Raw genomic sequence first — 16085 nt, 5'->3', positions numbered from 1 at the left:
ATTACACTATTCCTGGAGAAGTGGAGCTCTTCCTCCAAGTTAACTGTGATGTGAACCATAAGATCTTTTCAGCCCAACCAGTCTCACTCTGTGCCAAGCAGCTCTAAACTCAGTGTCCTCCTAATATTCATGTTAGTTTTTCCCCCCCCATTATTATAATGTTCTCATCATTAAGGTTCAGTTTTGGGGATAAAACAAGACACTTGAAAATCACCTAAAGATTGACTAAAATAAGATATTTACTTTCTCCTTACATATTAAGGATACAGTTCTCAATGGGGATGTTAATATTCCAGGGATACAAATTCCTTTGTTAGAGTTGTCAATAAGAATTCAGTAATATAATCAATATCAGGATTTAAACATTCAGTGAACCAACAAATGCAAAAGTTTATAAAATCACTTTGATAAAAACCAAAATGAATAAATGACAATATAATTGCCATTTAAGATTTTTGTTATCAATTTCTTCAATATTACCAAAAATTTACAAATTTATAAAATTTAAAATTCTGAAAGAAGAGTCTCTTCAGTAGTTCCCCAAAATTCGGAGGGCCCAGTTTTTATAACAGAAAATGCACAACTTATAGGTTACATAGTTACATCTAGATTCCAGACTGATTAAGGAATTAATAATTAATAATGAACTGAAAATGAAAAGAACTAAAGACAAAAAAAAGAGAGAGATTTTTGTTTTCTTTTTTTACTCATGTTGGGAGAACAGAAAGATTTTTTTTTAAAGAACAGGGTGAATAGGTACTAATAAGTGGAAAGAGGGCAAAGATATTTTGTATCTGTTTTCTCAACAAGCAGCATTTAAACTAGAAATGTCCAGATGAGTAGAGCATTGATACTCAAGTAAACAAAGAGATTAGAAAGCAACTAACTGCCTTTGATGAATTTAGGCCATGTGGACCAGATGAACTTGGGTCCTGAAAGGATCAATGGATATAATTGTTGAGATCCTGTCAGCTCTTTGAAAAATAATTGAAATAGAAAAGGTAATACAAAATTCTAAAAAAAGAACAGGATAGAACATGGAAAAACTATAGGCCAGTGAACTTAAGTTCCTAGGAATATTGTAGAAAACAAAGATTTTCAAATTTTCCAAAAAATGAAATAAGAGAGACTTCTATATGCCAGTGAACTTGACTTCACTTCCTAGAAATATTCTAGAATGGATCATTAAATAGTAAACTCACATTGTTTTCAATCCTGCCCACACAGTCTTTATCCATTGTCATGACTTCAGAAAAGTTGCTAACCCTCCTTACCAACTGCCAGCCAAATGGTACCAACAGGGTAGCTAAGCCAGCCTAACTGGAATGGCAAGATACTTTGAGGGAGATACAGGAAGTGACATGTGTCTGTAAAGCCAAAGCACCACCACAATCTGAACCACCACCTACCCTCATACCTGGGTGGAGACAGCCCAGAGCTCTAATTCCAAGAGCCTTGGGGATACTAGCAACCCTCCCCCAACTGGCTTTCTCTCTAGTTTACCTTTGAAGTCATCCAGAAAATTAACCTTTGTAGGTACTGACCTGATAACTGATTCCATAGTTCCTGAAACCCTTGCCTCAAGTAATATCTCCAAAGAAAAGCAATTTCTCATAATCTAAATTCTTGGCACTTTCAGATAGTTCAACACCAAAAATACATGTGGTTTTATTAGTGAAAATTACATTAAAGAGGATGCAGCATCTGTTGTGACCTCCCCTTCCCCCCCCAAGAACAAAAACCTGTGTGTTGTCTCCCTTAATTAGAATGTGAGGTCCCTGAGAGCTAGAACTGTATTGTTTCCTTATTTATCTTACATTAGTTAGCAAGTCAGTGTTAGCACAATGCTTTGCACATAGCAAGCACTTAAAAACACCTTTTCATTCATTTACCCAAATACAGAAGTAATACTATAAAAATTAAACATTTTTTTAGACAAGATTATTAAATTAGTGGATGAAGAGAATGTTATGGATATAATTTCTACCTTAGGAATGAGGTCAGTTTTTGGCATATTGAGTTCAGATGTTAACTAGACATCCAGTTTGAAGTGAAGATGATCTGAAAGGAGAGAAAGCACTACCAATGGGGAGGAATGGACAATTTGAACTGACTCTAGAAGGAAATCAAGAAAGAAAAGAGGAGGAGGTTGAAAGACAAAGCATTCTATATACAGTGGACATATGATACAATGTGATCACAGAACACAAAAAACCAAAAATACTGTGTTCAAGGAAGTGCAAGAAAACCAGTATAACTGGATCTTGGAATGCAAAGGGAACAAGAAGGTTATAAATATGGGAATGTTATATAAAAAAAAAAAAAAAACTAAATGCCAAAGGATGTTATATTTGATCTTGGCAGTAATATGGCATCAGTATAATTTATTAAGTGTGGAGGCAAGAAAAAAAAAAAAAAGATAAGGGTAACATCAGACCTTTGTCTTAGAAAAATCACTTTGAAAGCTGAATGGAAAAGCTGTTGGGGTCCAGGAGACACTTGAGGGAGAAAAACTCACTAGAAGGTTAATTCTGTAATCTAGGCAAGAGGTGATGAGGAATTGAACTAAGGTGGTAGCTATGTGTAAGAAAGGAAAGAAAAGATAAGAGACATTTTGAAAATAGAACCAGGAACTTTGGAATGACATTGAGAATTGAATTTAGTGACTGAAACGGGGGCAACCTAGAAAATAATATGGGAATTAGCAAGGGGAAGGGGCTTTTTGGTAAATAAGAATTCTAATTTGGGCATATTGAAGTTGAGATTCCTCCAGGATCTTTGGTTGGAAATCCCTAAGAAGATTATGGTTATGGGAGACTAGAGTTCAGCAAAAAGTTTTGGGCTTGATCTTTAAATGTGAGAGTCATCTTCATAGGGATCATACTTGAGTTCATGGGAGTTAATAATCACCAAATTAGATAATGGAGAACAAAAAGGTAAATTCAATAGAGATAAATGTAAAGCTTTTGTATGTGGGTATAGGAAATCAGCTTCCTTTTTAGGTAATAGGTGTCCTGAAAAAGATCTGGAGGTTTTCATAAACTCCAGGCTTAATGTGTGTCAGCAATGATATTATAGTAGATAAAAAAAGAAAGAAAGAAAGAAAATCTAAGGCATCTTGAGGTGCATTAAGAGGGGTATCAATTCCAGGAATAAGGAAATGATAGTTCTATCTACTTTCCTCAGACCTCCTGTAAAGCATAATATTCAATTCTTGATATTACTCTTTAAGAAAGATACTAATAAAAAAGAGAATATTCAGAGAAAGACATTTAGGATAGTGAAATTGTTCAAGTTGAGAAGGGGGACCCCAAAAGTCCCAGACCAGTGTCACAAGGTATCTCAAAAGAGTTTACAGGCTTGAACCCATCTCCTAATTAAGGGGCATAGTTTATTAAAAGCAATGTATTGCCATTACTGAGCAGACTGAATTATAAGGGGAAGATACTGAAGCAAGGAGATAAACTTATACAGCTTTCAATCATTGATATGTTAATTCTATGACCCAATGGTAAGGCTAGGAAGTAATCTCCAGTTGAATTAAAGGTGGTCTTCAGATAGATTGGTTATGCTCAGTTTACTGAGGCAGATTCCAAAACTAGAAGACCAAGGATTCAATAGGTTGGTTATGCTCAATTTACTGAGACAGATTGCAAAGCTAGAAGACCAAGGATTCATTACAGAAGAAGGTCCATGGTCAGGGGACTCCAAAAATCACATTACATCATCTCGCTAGATCATAATAAATCCCTTTTTTCTTTTTTTTTTTCTCCCCCCTGAGGCTGAGGTTAAGTGACTTGTCCAGGGTCACACAGCTAGGAAGTGTTAAGTGTCTGAGACCAGATTTGAACTCAGGTCCTCCTGAATTAAGGGCTGGTGCTCTATCCACTGCACCACCTAGCTGGCCCCTCCTTTTTTGCTTTTTCATACCTTGAGATTCTCTAGTTGTTTTTGTGGTTGCCACTGTCCCTAACAGTTGGGGGACTCCTTCAGGAATATTTTGTTCTCTCCCTGACGAAATCCATGGGCAGGCACCCTCTGAAGAGTTCTTTGGTGGTTCTTGGACTCAACTCAGGAATTCCGTTCCCATCAAGTAAGTTCCCAAAGAAAGACACTTGGAGAAAGCAAAAATGGAAATAGGCTAGCAAAGATAGAGAATTAATTCAGCCCCAGAGATAAATCAGCTGAGAAAAGTTTGAAATCAGTCAGGTAAGAAACAACCCAGGGAGAGGGCAAGCAACTGATGAGACTAAAAAGAGAATAAGCTACTGTGAACCTTGGGAAAGGTCCATTTCCATTGGTAAAATTGGGTGAATCCTCCCTGCTTTTCCTCTGCCAAGAACTGGTAAACTGCCAGGGTAACTGAGATTGGGATTGGGAGAATTTAAGGTTCCCATTGCCCTTTGATCCTGGGAAAATTCTAAATGGTTCAAGTCCATAAGGATTCTTCCATTTTCCTTTGGTAAGATCAGGTAAATCCTCCAAAAAGAGAATAATATACTGTGAACCTAAGGAAAGGATCTAAGGTAACTGGCTTTAAAAGCGCATCTAATGTCCAGGGAAAATAGCCCTTTAGAAAGAATTAGGATGGAGTACCAAAATGCATAGAGACTAAATTTGATTGTTTGGGCAGGTACCTTACTTGCTCGGAGGAACTGTCCATCCCCAATGGCTGGGTTTAAATTCTAAGGAGCCTTCAATACCCAGTCCTAGGACTTTGGGTCCAGAACTACCTTCCCTTGCTTCTACCCCAAAGTGGGGCTGAGATCTGGAGCTTGATTTTTAAAAGCAGTGTGTGTTTGTGTGAGCCTGTATTTTGTTTTCTATGATTCATTCTCTTAGTCAGCTGAATTTAAAAAATCTAGCTATATGGTATTTAATAGTGTTGTATACATAATTGGATTTATGGAACTACTTTTAGCTAGAGAGAAGAAAGACTAGTTCTGAGATGGTGAAAGTTTTTAACTGTCACACCATAAAGGAAAAAAACAAAACAAAACTGATCTTTCTGTGGACCTAGAACTGGCCAGTTTAGATCTACAGAAAAAGTTACAGAACTGCTACAACATTTTAGCAGATTCTGGGGGTTTTGAGATTAAATTTTAAGTTGCTTAGCACTCTCAATCAACTAAATTGAGTTAGTCTATTGCTTTTAAGCAGGTGTAATTTAAAAGCTTGGTGAGGGCCTGAACTTGAGGCTTACAGAAAAACTGCAAAAGGGAAAAAAAAACAAAATAAAAACAAAAACAAAGCCTTTCCTGGAATTTTCCAAGCCTTTCTCCATTGGAAAGGCTTGTGGAATCTTTTCCTGGGTAGGCTGGTGTCTGGCTGGCCTGGACTCTTGTGGGATTTTGCACATGGCCCCCAGCATTTCTGGCATGGAGGGTGGATTAGTAACTGGTCCACAGAGCTACAACTGGACACCCAAATTTCTCCAACTCTTTCTTCCAGGCTCCTACATCTTGCAATTTTCTAAAACTACTGTAAAAAGAGCAGTTTTTTGCCACCTTAAATTTTGGGGCTTTGTATATGTTTAAATTGAAATTCTGATTCTAAAATTGTATTATTATTTAAAAATTTATTATAAAATTATAAATCTGGCATAAAATTTTAGAAACATGTGTGTATTAACATGAAAGTATTGTACTAGAAATTTAAATCTGTACTTGATTTAATTTTAAGTTAAAAATTTTGTTTTCGTGGCTCTTTTCAATGAGATGATTGATGCTAGTTCCAATGATCTTGTTATGAAGAGAACCATCTACACTCAGAGAGAGGACTGTGGGAACTGAGGATGGATCACAATGTAGCATTTTCATTCTTTTTGTTGTTGTTAGCTTGCATTCTGTTTTCTTTCTTGACTTGATTTTTCTTGTGTAGCACAATAATTGTATGAATATATATGCATATATTGGATTTAAGATATATTTTTAACATGTTTCACATACGTTGGATTACTTGCCATACAGAAGAGGAGGAGGGAATTTGGAACAAAAGTTTTGTAAGGATCAGTGTTGAAAAATTATCCATGTATATGTTTTGAAAATAAAAAGCTTTAATTAAGAAAAAAAATGCTTCTGTGGTAACTTATCCAAAAAGGTCATGTTTGTAACTCTTAATTAGATGAAATATATTTAAGCTACTATGTTGCTTGCTATATTGTATATTGGATAATATGTAAACATTGTATGAGCTGTGTTTTAACATTTTGTCAGTGCTTCTGGATATGTGGTATAAACTTTGTGAAATTTGGTCCAAAGTTATTTAAATATTACCTATATTCTATATCTCAAGATTTGTCTTGCTTTCTCCCTTTATCAAAAAAGTAAAAGCAAGAAAATTTGGTGTAATTGAAAAACAAATTGTATCTGAAAGGCGTGTAATATGTCTAAAGATAAATAAGAAGGTATTGAGGAGATGTCTCTCCAAAAGAAGGGAACCTGGCTCTAAAATATTCAGATTAGGTTAAAGTTAAAAGGCAGTGGGGAAACTGAGATATGAAGAATAGGTGAAAGCTGTCCCCTGAGTTCTGCTGCCTTAAGAGGGGTTAGTGGAATAAGAGTGGAACAAATTGCACCTAAGTATAGATTGATAGATACTATTGATCTGATTAAAGAAATATATTTTACTTTTTAGATTTTACATAAAATAATGGGGAGGTATTGCAAATTGAGTAGCAATTGTATATACCTGGGCATTTGCCCTCATCAGGGAAAGTGGAGTGAATGAATCAGATTCTTTATTAATTTTTTATTAAGAAATTTTATTAAAGCTTTTTATTTACAAAACATATGCATGGGTAATTTTTCAACACTGACCCTTGTAAAACCTTTTGTTTCAAATTTTCCCTTCCTTCCTCCCACCTTCCCCTTCCCCTTCCCCTGATAGGTAATCCAATATATGTTAAATATGTTCAAATATATGTTAAATCCAATATATGTATACATATTTATACAGTTATCTTGCTGCACAAGAAAAATCAGATCAAGAAGGAAGAAAAAAAACTGAGAAAGAAAACAAAATGCAAGCAAACAACAACAGAAAGAGTAAGAATGTTATGTTGTGGTCCACACTCAGTTCCTACGGTCCTTTCTTTGGTGTAGATGGCTCTCTTCATTACTGAACAATTGGAACTGGTTTGAATCATCTCATTGTTAAAGAGAGCCACGTCCATCAGAATTGATCATTGTATAGTCATGTTGCCATGTATAATGATCTCCCAGTTCTGCTCATTTCACTTAGCATCAGTTCATGTAAGTCTCTCCATGCCTCTCTGAATTCATCCTACTGGTCATTTTTCTTTCTTTCTTTCTTTCTTTCTTTCTTTCTTTCTTTCTTTCTTTCTTTCTTTCTTTCTTTCTTTCTTTCTTTCTTTCTTTCTTTCTTTCTTTCTTTCTTTCTTCCTTTCTTCCTTTCTTCCTTTCTTCCTTTCTTCCTTTCTTCCTTTCTCCTTCTTCCTTTCTTCCTTTCCTTCCTTCCTTCCTTCCTTCCTTCCTTCCTTCCTTCTTCCTTCCTTCCTTCCTTCCTTCCTTCCTTCCTTTCCTTCTTTCTTTCTTTCTTTCTTTCTCTTCTTTCTTCTCTTCTTTCTCTTCTTCTCTCTTCTCTCTTTCTTTCTTTCTTTCTTTCTTTCTTTCTTTCTTTCTTTCTTCTTCCTTCCTTCCTTCCTTCCTTCCTTCCTTCCTTCCTTCCTTTCTTTCTTTCTTTCTTTCTTCCTTCCTTCCTTCCTTCCTTCCTTCCTTCCTTCCTCCTTCCTTCCTTCCTTCCTTCCTTCCTTCCTTCCTTCCTTCCCTTTCTTTCTTTCTTTCTTTCTTCTTTCTTTCTTTCTTTCTTTCTTTCTTTCTTTCTTTCTTTCTTCTTCCTTCCTTCCTTCCTTCCTTCCTTCCTTCCTTCCTTCCTTCCTTCCTTTCTTTCTTTCTTTCTTTCTTTCTTTCTTTCTTTCTTTCTTTCTTTCTTTCTTTCTTTCTTTCTTTCTTTTAATAGCTTTTTATTTACAAGATATATGCATGGGTAATTTTTCAGCATTGATCCTTGCAAAACCTTTTGTTCCAACTTTTCCCCTCCTTCTCCCCACCCTTTCCCCAAGATGGCAGGTAGACCAATACATGCTAAATATGTTAAAGTATAAGTTAAATACAATATATGTATACATGTCCATACAGTTATTTTGCTGTACAAAAAGAATCGGATTTTGAAATAAGGTAAAATAACCTGAGAAAAAATAAAAAATGCAAGCGGACAAAAATAGAGGGAGCAGAAATGCTATGTAGTGGTTCACACTCATTTCCCATAGTTCTTTTGCTGGGTGTAGCTGGTTCTATTTATTACTGAACAAATGGAACTGATTTGGTTCATCTCATTGTTGAAAAGAGCCATGTTCCCCAGAATTGATCATCATATAGTATTATTGTTAAAGTATATAATGATCTCCTGACCCTGCTCATTTCACTCCTGCTGATCATTTCTTAAAACAATAATATTCCATAATATTCGTATACTACAATTTGTTCAGCCATTCTCCAACTGAGGGGCATCCACTCAGTTTCCAGTTTCTGGCCACTACAAAGAGGGCTGCCACAAACATTTTAGCACATGTGGGTCCTTCTCCCTTCTTTAAGATCTCTTTGGGCTATAATCCCAGTAGAAACACTGCTGGGTTAAAGGGTATATACAGTTTGAAAACTTTTTGAGCATAGTTCCAAATCGCTCTCCAGAATGGTTGAATCTGTTCATAGTTCTACCAAACATTGAGTCCCAGTTTTCCCACATTCCCTCCAACATTTGTCATTATCCATTCAATTTCCAGTTTCTAGCCACTACAAAAAGGGCTGCCACAAACATTTTTTGCACATACAGGTCCCTTTCCCTTCTTTAATATTTTTTTGGGATATAAGCCCAGTAGTAGCACTGCTGGATCAAAGGGTATGCACAGCTTGATAACTTTTTGAGCATAGTTCCAAATTGTTCTCCAGAATGGTTGAATCCATTCACAACTCCACCAACAATGCATCAGTGTCCCAGTTTTCCCACATCCCCTCCAACATTCATCATTATATTTTTCTGTCATCTTAGCCAATCTGACAGGTGTGTAGTGGTATCTCAGAGTTGTCTTAATTTGCATTTCTCTGATCAACAATGATTTGGAGCACCTTTTCATATGACTAGAAATAGTTTCAATTTCATCATCTGAAAATTGTCTGTTCATATCCTTTGACCATTTATCAATTGGAGAATGGCTTGATTTCTTATAAATTAGAATCAATTCTCTATATATTTTGGAAATGAGGCTTTTATCAGAATCTTTAACTAAAAATATTTTCCTAGTTTATTGCTTCCCTTCTAATCTTGTCTGCATTTGTTTTGTTTGTACAAAAGAAAGCAGGATATTTTGATCACCCTGGTGTGGGGGTTCTAGAAAGCAATGGCTCATTTTGTCACTCCAACTTGGGGGCTCTAGAAAGCAGGACACAACACTTGTCTGTTGGGAGTTGCTCTTTCTTGTGAGATTCTAATGCATCCCTTTTGGCTTTCTGTTACCTTCAGAGTTTCTCTCTGATTGTTTTTTGTGGTCACAACTGTCCCACACAAATGTAATAAAATTATATGACCCACTTTATTTTGAAAAAGCTCTAAGGATGTGGATCTAGGTTTGAGCTTATAAATTTAACAATAATTCCCCCACTAGCCACATACTATCCATCTGAAAATCTCTACTCTGAAAATATCTGAATTTGGCTGTGACTTCAGTTTCTCTGTAATTCTCCAAGTTATCAAGTGTAGGATGTAGCATAAATTTAACAAAGAATACAGAAAGGCTCATATCTGAGACCTTAGAGACTCATGAACAAGAATACTTTTCTACCTTCTTCAGGAATCTACATATTCACTCCTTAATAGCACAAACTTGGGGTTGAGGTTCCCTAAGTAGTGAAAATTTAGTGGCATTCACTAGGCAGTTTGTCTCTTCACTAATTATGTATAGTACATATGATTCACATTTCATTAGGATTCATGATTTCATTAAAAAAGCTCATTAGCCCTTTTCTAAATGCCTGTTTTATCTCACTGCTCTTTAGTTCTAGATTATTTTCTACTCTTTAGGTCCAATGCTATCTTAAAATACTCTATACCATTTAGATTCTTCCAGAATTGTTTCCTTTATCTAACTTTCATCAGCCTAGGATTACCTAGTCTATCATACCTATAGATTTAGAGAATCATCTTTTTTTTTAAAGCCCCACTAACAGTATGTAATAGAAATTGTATTCCTTCTGGATATGCAAATTACTTTATTCATCATATACACTGTTCTCCTAGTTCTGTTCATTTCATGATGTTTCACTGCATGAAAGTCTTTTCTTATTTTGCTGATTCATTAACATTCATCATTTTTTATCAGGCAACAAAATTCTATTACATTTATATACCATAATTTTTTTCAGACATTCCCCTAGTGATAAGCACCCATTTTGTTTCCAGTTCTTTATTACAACAAAAAGTTCTTTTTAAAAGGTTCTTGTATATATTGGTCCTTCTTTTCCTGTCCTTGACCTACTTGGATATATTGCTGTATCAAAGCAATATGCTTTGTACATTTTAGTGACTCTATCAGTTCAATTCCAAATTGTTCTACAAAATGGTTGAGAAAATTCATAACCCACCAACAGAGCAAAAATGTGTCCTTCTTTTCACCAACCTTACAAAAATTGACCTTCTGCTTTTCCTTTTTCATCTTTGCCAGTCTGATGAATATGAAATAAAAACTCATTGTAAGTATTATAGGGCTTGCTGCTTGAATTTTCTTCTCACAAGCTTTGTAGAATATTCCTAAAAGTTCTTAAGAGGAATATGAAATGTTGAACACTCATAATTTATCTCTATGCTTATTTTAACCCATATTACATGTTTAACTCATTTCTATGCCTAGTAAATTGCATTGGATATTCCTAAGGATATGAATGCTTTACCATCTGTTAAGCACTTCAGGAGTCTATGGAACACCTAGACAGCTGAATATCAGGGTTTCTCTTTAGCTATCTTGGTATTTAGGAAATTTTATTGTATCTTGTTTCTTTATGAAAACCTGGTCCTTTCATTGCCATCATTTTGAGATAATCTTTTGCCAGTATGATTAATGTTCATCTTAATTCTTTATCTTTAATAATGTAGTGTCTTGAGGAATAATCAGGAGACTATTGGTCAGTTAAATTTCTCTCAGCTAAGCTAAAAAATTATAGAAGGTAAGGACCAGTAACAGAGACAGTAAGGTATTAAATTCTTGAATAAAGTATAGGAAACATTATGTGATGCTACCTCTTTATAGTGTGCAAAGAAGCTCTTCAGAAAAAGCTGGAAGGCATTGAATGATCCATTAATAAGCAAAGCATACATTCTGGGGAAAAGTAAAGAGAGGACACATCTCTTGAGTATTGTAGGCTGTCAGCAGAAAGAAGATTTATGGAGATAAAAAAGTTCTTGAAAGGCAATCAATTCCTTTCCTTGAGTTTTGGGGTGAGAGTGAGAAAAGATTTCCCTTTCCTTTCTTTCATTAGCTATAGCATCTTGTAGTGGAATTACTTAACCAATAGAAAAATCTACACTCAGCAGGGAGTAAATCCAGTCAGTCAAGGCACCAAGCCTAGGGAAAACTTGTGTGTTGAGAAAGCTATCCATGAACATCTGGAGTTGTATCATTAAGAGAAACAGTCTGCCTGTAAGAAGGGATATATTCAAAATGAATACCCCATGAGTGCCCTTTCTTTGTATTAACAAATAGAGTGGGAAAATATACCCTTCCAACCCTGATTTATGGTTGGAATGTTTTGTTGCTATTGCTGTTATAATACTATTTCAACAAATACCCTTTGCTTTGCGCTAACTATGTCTAATGGCTGGATTATAAAGTAAACTTACCAATACAGGTTTCTGAAGTATAATTTTGGGGAATATGATGTACTTTGAACGTAAAATACCTATCCCTACATCTAGGGAATTCCACCTGCAAGTGAAAGTCCAGAGGTTTCCACAGAGAGGATGTTGAAGTGTTTTAGCCTTATTTGCAAAGACAAAAAAATAAATTCTTGAGGTTGGAAGGTTTATATAAGAGATCATCAGTCAAGGCTGTTCCTACCCATAAATCTTCTTTCCAACATACCCAACAATTTTACTTAAAAACACCAATGAAAGAGAATATACTACTTCCTCAAATCCTCGCACTTTTGGACAGATCTGATTACAGAATTTTTCCTGAATTATCATCAAGCCTGAATTAATATATAAACTCCAGTGGCCTCCTATCACCTCCATGATCAAATACAAAATCTGATTTGGTATTCAAACTGCTTTATAAGTTACTCCCCAAACCATTCCTAATTTTTCAATCTTCCTATACTACACTAGTCTCCTTGCTGTTCCACAAATAAGGTTCTCTATCTCTCTACACTAGGCATTTTCTGATTATTCCCCATACCTGGAATTCTCTCTTTCCTCATCGCTGCCTTCTGACTTTCTTGGCTTCCTTCAAATGCCAACTAAAATCCTATTTAATCCTAGCAGGAAACCTTTCCTAGCTCCTCTTATTCTGAATGCCTTCTTACTGTTAATTATTTCTTATTTGTCCTCTATAGGACTTGTTTATATGTATTTGTTTCCCCCATTAGATTGGGAGCTCTTTGAGGGCAGGGGCTGTCTTTGCCTCCTTCAGTATCCCCAACACTTAATATGGTATCTGACACATAGTAGGCAGTTTTGTAAACATAAATGTTTTCTGATTGACTGAAAGTCACATATTTGAAATTTACATCTATTGTTTTTAGTAGACCTGAAAGAAAGTGAGTGATGGGTACAATCTGGCAGTATATACTATTGGCATACCTAACAGATCTCTTGTTAATGAGACTCTTGGAATATTTGAAAAAGAAGCACATGTGCTTTAGAGGAAATTGCTAACAGTTTTGACAGAGGATGATGGTAGGCACATGCCCATGCATTTCAATGAATAATGGAAATGAAATATGAAATAATGAAAGAATACTGGCAAAATAAAACAGACATGCATGTGTTTTTAGCTTCCATGGACATGGTTGTATAATTGTAGTTTTAGCTAGATTTAATCTAGATTTCTGCTTCTGTCAGTACATCAGCCCATAATTTATGTGTGTAACCTGGAAAAGAATCATGAATGCTTTTTTGTATTGGATTTGGAATGTTTCTTAATATATGCTTCTAGAATTATGGAGGAGGAGAAAAGAGAAAGGAGGTGAGGAAAAAGGAGAGGAGGAGGGGTAAAGAAGTGAGGGAAAAGAAAAGAAAGAGAACAGGAAGAGGAGGAGAGAAAAGGAGAGGAGAAGAGAGGGTATAAGAGAAGAAGGGGGAGGACAGAGAAGGAGAAGAGAGAGAAGAGAAGCACCTTGGAGGACATTGATACTCAGTGATCTGGCATAGAAGAATGTGGAGGAATTAAATAAAAAGAAGAAAAGTTAGACGACAGTGTCATGGAACCCAAGAGAGAAGAAAATATCTTAAAATTGAGAGTGATTGACAATGTGAAAAGTTTTCAAGCTGGGAAAAGTCCATTGGATTTATTACTTAAGTTCATAAGGATAGTTTAGGTCTAGGCATGAAAAAGTATCATCTTTTTCTTTTTGTGTAAAAAAGATCAGCTTTGGCATAGTATCATAAGTATTAAGGATCACAAAACTCTTTGGAGGAAAGGGGAGCAAAGGAAAGAAATGCTTATTCCTTCACAGTTAGAGAAAAAGAAACATAGAACTAGGACTAAATCTCAATACACATAAAAGGACTCCAATGTAATTTTCAGGGATTGGTATTATTAACTGAGAATGGAGAAAGGAAGATCATAGACTATGGGCAGGGCTCAATTGTGACATTTCTTTAACAAGCTTAATAGAGATGAGGTCTTGGTTCTGGCATTGATAGTTATTTCCTTAATAAAATGTGAACTAATTTGTCTACCAAAACCACATTAAAAATAATTGATTGATTTGGGCTTATCATATGCCAGATAGAATAGTGGAAATCACTAACGCTGAGAGAAGCAAAGAAGAAATGTTTCAGGACCAAGAAGTGTTGTGATATGGGAGCCGCCTGCCAGTGGCTGCTGGAGATCTCAGACCTGTAGAATGGCAGGCGGCTCCCATATCACAATAAAGAAGGACTTTGAGCTTAAGAGCAGTAAGAGACAGAACTATTGTATGGAGTAGTGCTATCAAATTAAAATAGAAATGAATTCCTGTGAATAGCATTTTGACTTAGAGAAACACACATTAATCTTATTGATGTTGAATTTTATTTTTACCTTTTTTCTTAAAGATTTTCCAATTATATTTTCATCTGATCCTGGCAGCATTCATAACCTGCAGGCCCAAATTTGAATTCTCTGACATGGAAAAGTAAAGCCAAACCATGTGCTGAACTGATACTGATGTGGTTGGGATGGCAATTCCTAGTTCAAAATAAACATGTGACAAATTCACAATGGTAATTCTCTTTTAGGGAAAAGGATTACAGACAAAATGAAGGGATACAACAGACAACAGGAATGGTAAATATGAAAAAGAATTGGGAAAATACATAGTTGGACTAACTAGAGTTAGCCCAAGTAAGGAGAAAGCTACCATTAAAGGAAAGGAAGGCACTATAAGGAGGAAGAGAGTAATATCATAGTGGACTTAGTCGTGAAAAGAACTTAGAAAAGATTTTCATCATAACCAGATCTTTTATAATGGAAGTATGGCTTTAAGGTTTCCTAGATGTAAAGGCTGGAAATCAAGAGGGAGATTCAAAAGCTAGATGGAATGTACCTGGCATCCAGGTCCCAGTCCTGTCTAAAGATATGACAATCAAGATAGTCTAAGAAAGCTAACTGCCTTTTTGTATGCAATTATGTTTGAGTTTACGTTATGACTGAGTTACCTTATGGTAATAGGACCGCCAGGGAAAGGTAAATTCCATCAAGGTTATCTCAAAGGTTGTTGTGAATGTCTTTAAAGATGCTAATTAGATTGGAGACAGGGTGGATGAATTAACAATAAGACTCTGACATCATATTATTCTATATGAATAGGATTTGGGCTTCCTTCTGACAGGGGAAATAGTTCACATCAATACTATGAGTTTTACTGCTTTTTAGGCATAGGATGAAAGAGGTTCCCTAATCAAAGAAATAAAAAGTAGAATCAATTTTTTAAGAGGGGAAGGAGGGAGGGAGTGAAAGAGGAAGGAAGGAGGCGAGCCAGGGAGGAGGAAGGGAGGGAAGGGGGCAACCAAAAAGGAAGGGAGAAAGAAAAGGATGAAGAAAAGGAAGAAAGAAGAAATGAAGGGAGGAAAGAACTGGATGAGTAATCAACTCTGAATGGGACCAGATGAAGGTTTCTCAAGTAACCATCCTTGACCAATGGTCACCAATGTCTGCTTCCTGTGGGTCACGTCACTTCCTGTAACTTCCTGTCACTGACTTGAGGTTTGACATTTAGAGAGTTAGGCCCAGAGATCATGTGAATTCCTGCTGTTGGGTCCTACTTTCTAGAGCCCCCACGCTGGAGTAGTTAAAATATACTGTCCTAGTGGAGAAGTGAGGAGGCGGGACTCCTGAGGATGGTGGAAATATGGAGTCCATTTATTCCCAGTTCTTTCACCCTTATGTACCCTCATACTCTTATGTAACCAACGCAACACTGGGCATATACCCAGTATATATTACCCATGTGGGACCACATAAACAACTTGCTATTGTATGTAGTTTGCCACCTGGTATCCCTCTGCTTCAATCACAACACAGGTTGTCGCCATCTCCCTGAGTTCTCAGGAAAGCCCAGAGCCCTTAGGGGAGATGGGAGCTGAACCAGACATTGTTAACAGGTTCCCTCTGGGCTGAAGGTCTTATACCTTACCCAGACTTCCCCCACTGTCTATGATCCTCTACATCCTGCAACCTGAGGCCCAAGGCCTGATCTTCCAGCTCTAGAAATAGGGATCATGTGACTCAGGGCTAGTCTCAGACTTGAGAAAATTTTACCCAGTCAGTCCCATCAAGATGGAGTGGATCAGACCCTAGGCCTGTATTTTAG

Source organism: Sminthopsis crassicaudata, chromosome 1 (genome assembly GCF_048593235.1).
Source record: "Sminthopsis crassicaudata isolate SCR6 chromosome 1, ASM4859323v1, whole genome shotgun sequence".
Lineage (NCBI taxonomy): Eukaryota > Metazoa > Chordata > Mammalia > Dasyuromorphia > Dasyuridae > Sminthopsis > Sminthopsis crassicaudata.
This window is presented reverse-complemented; position numbering follows the sequence as displayed.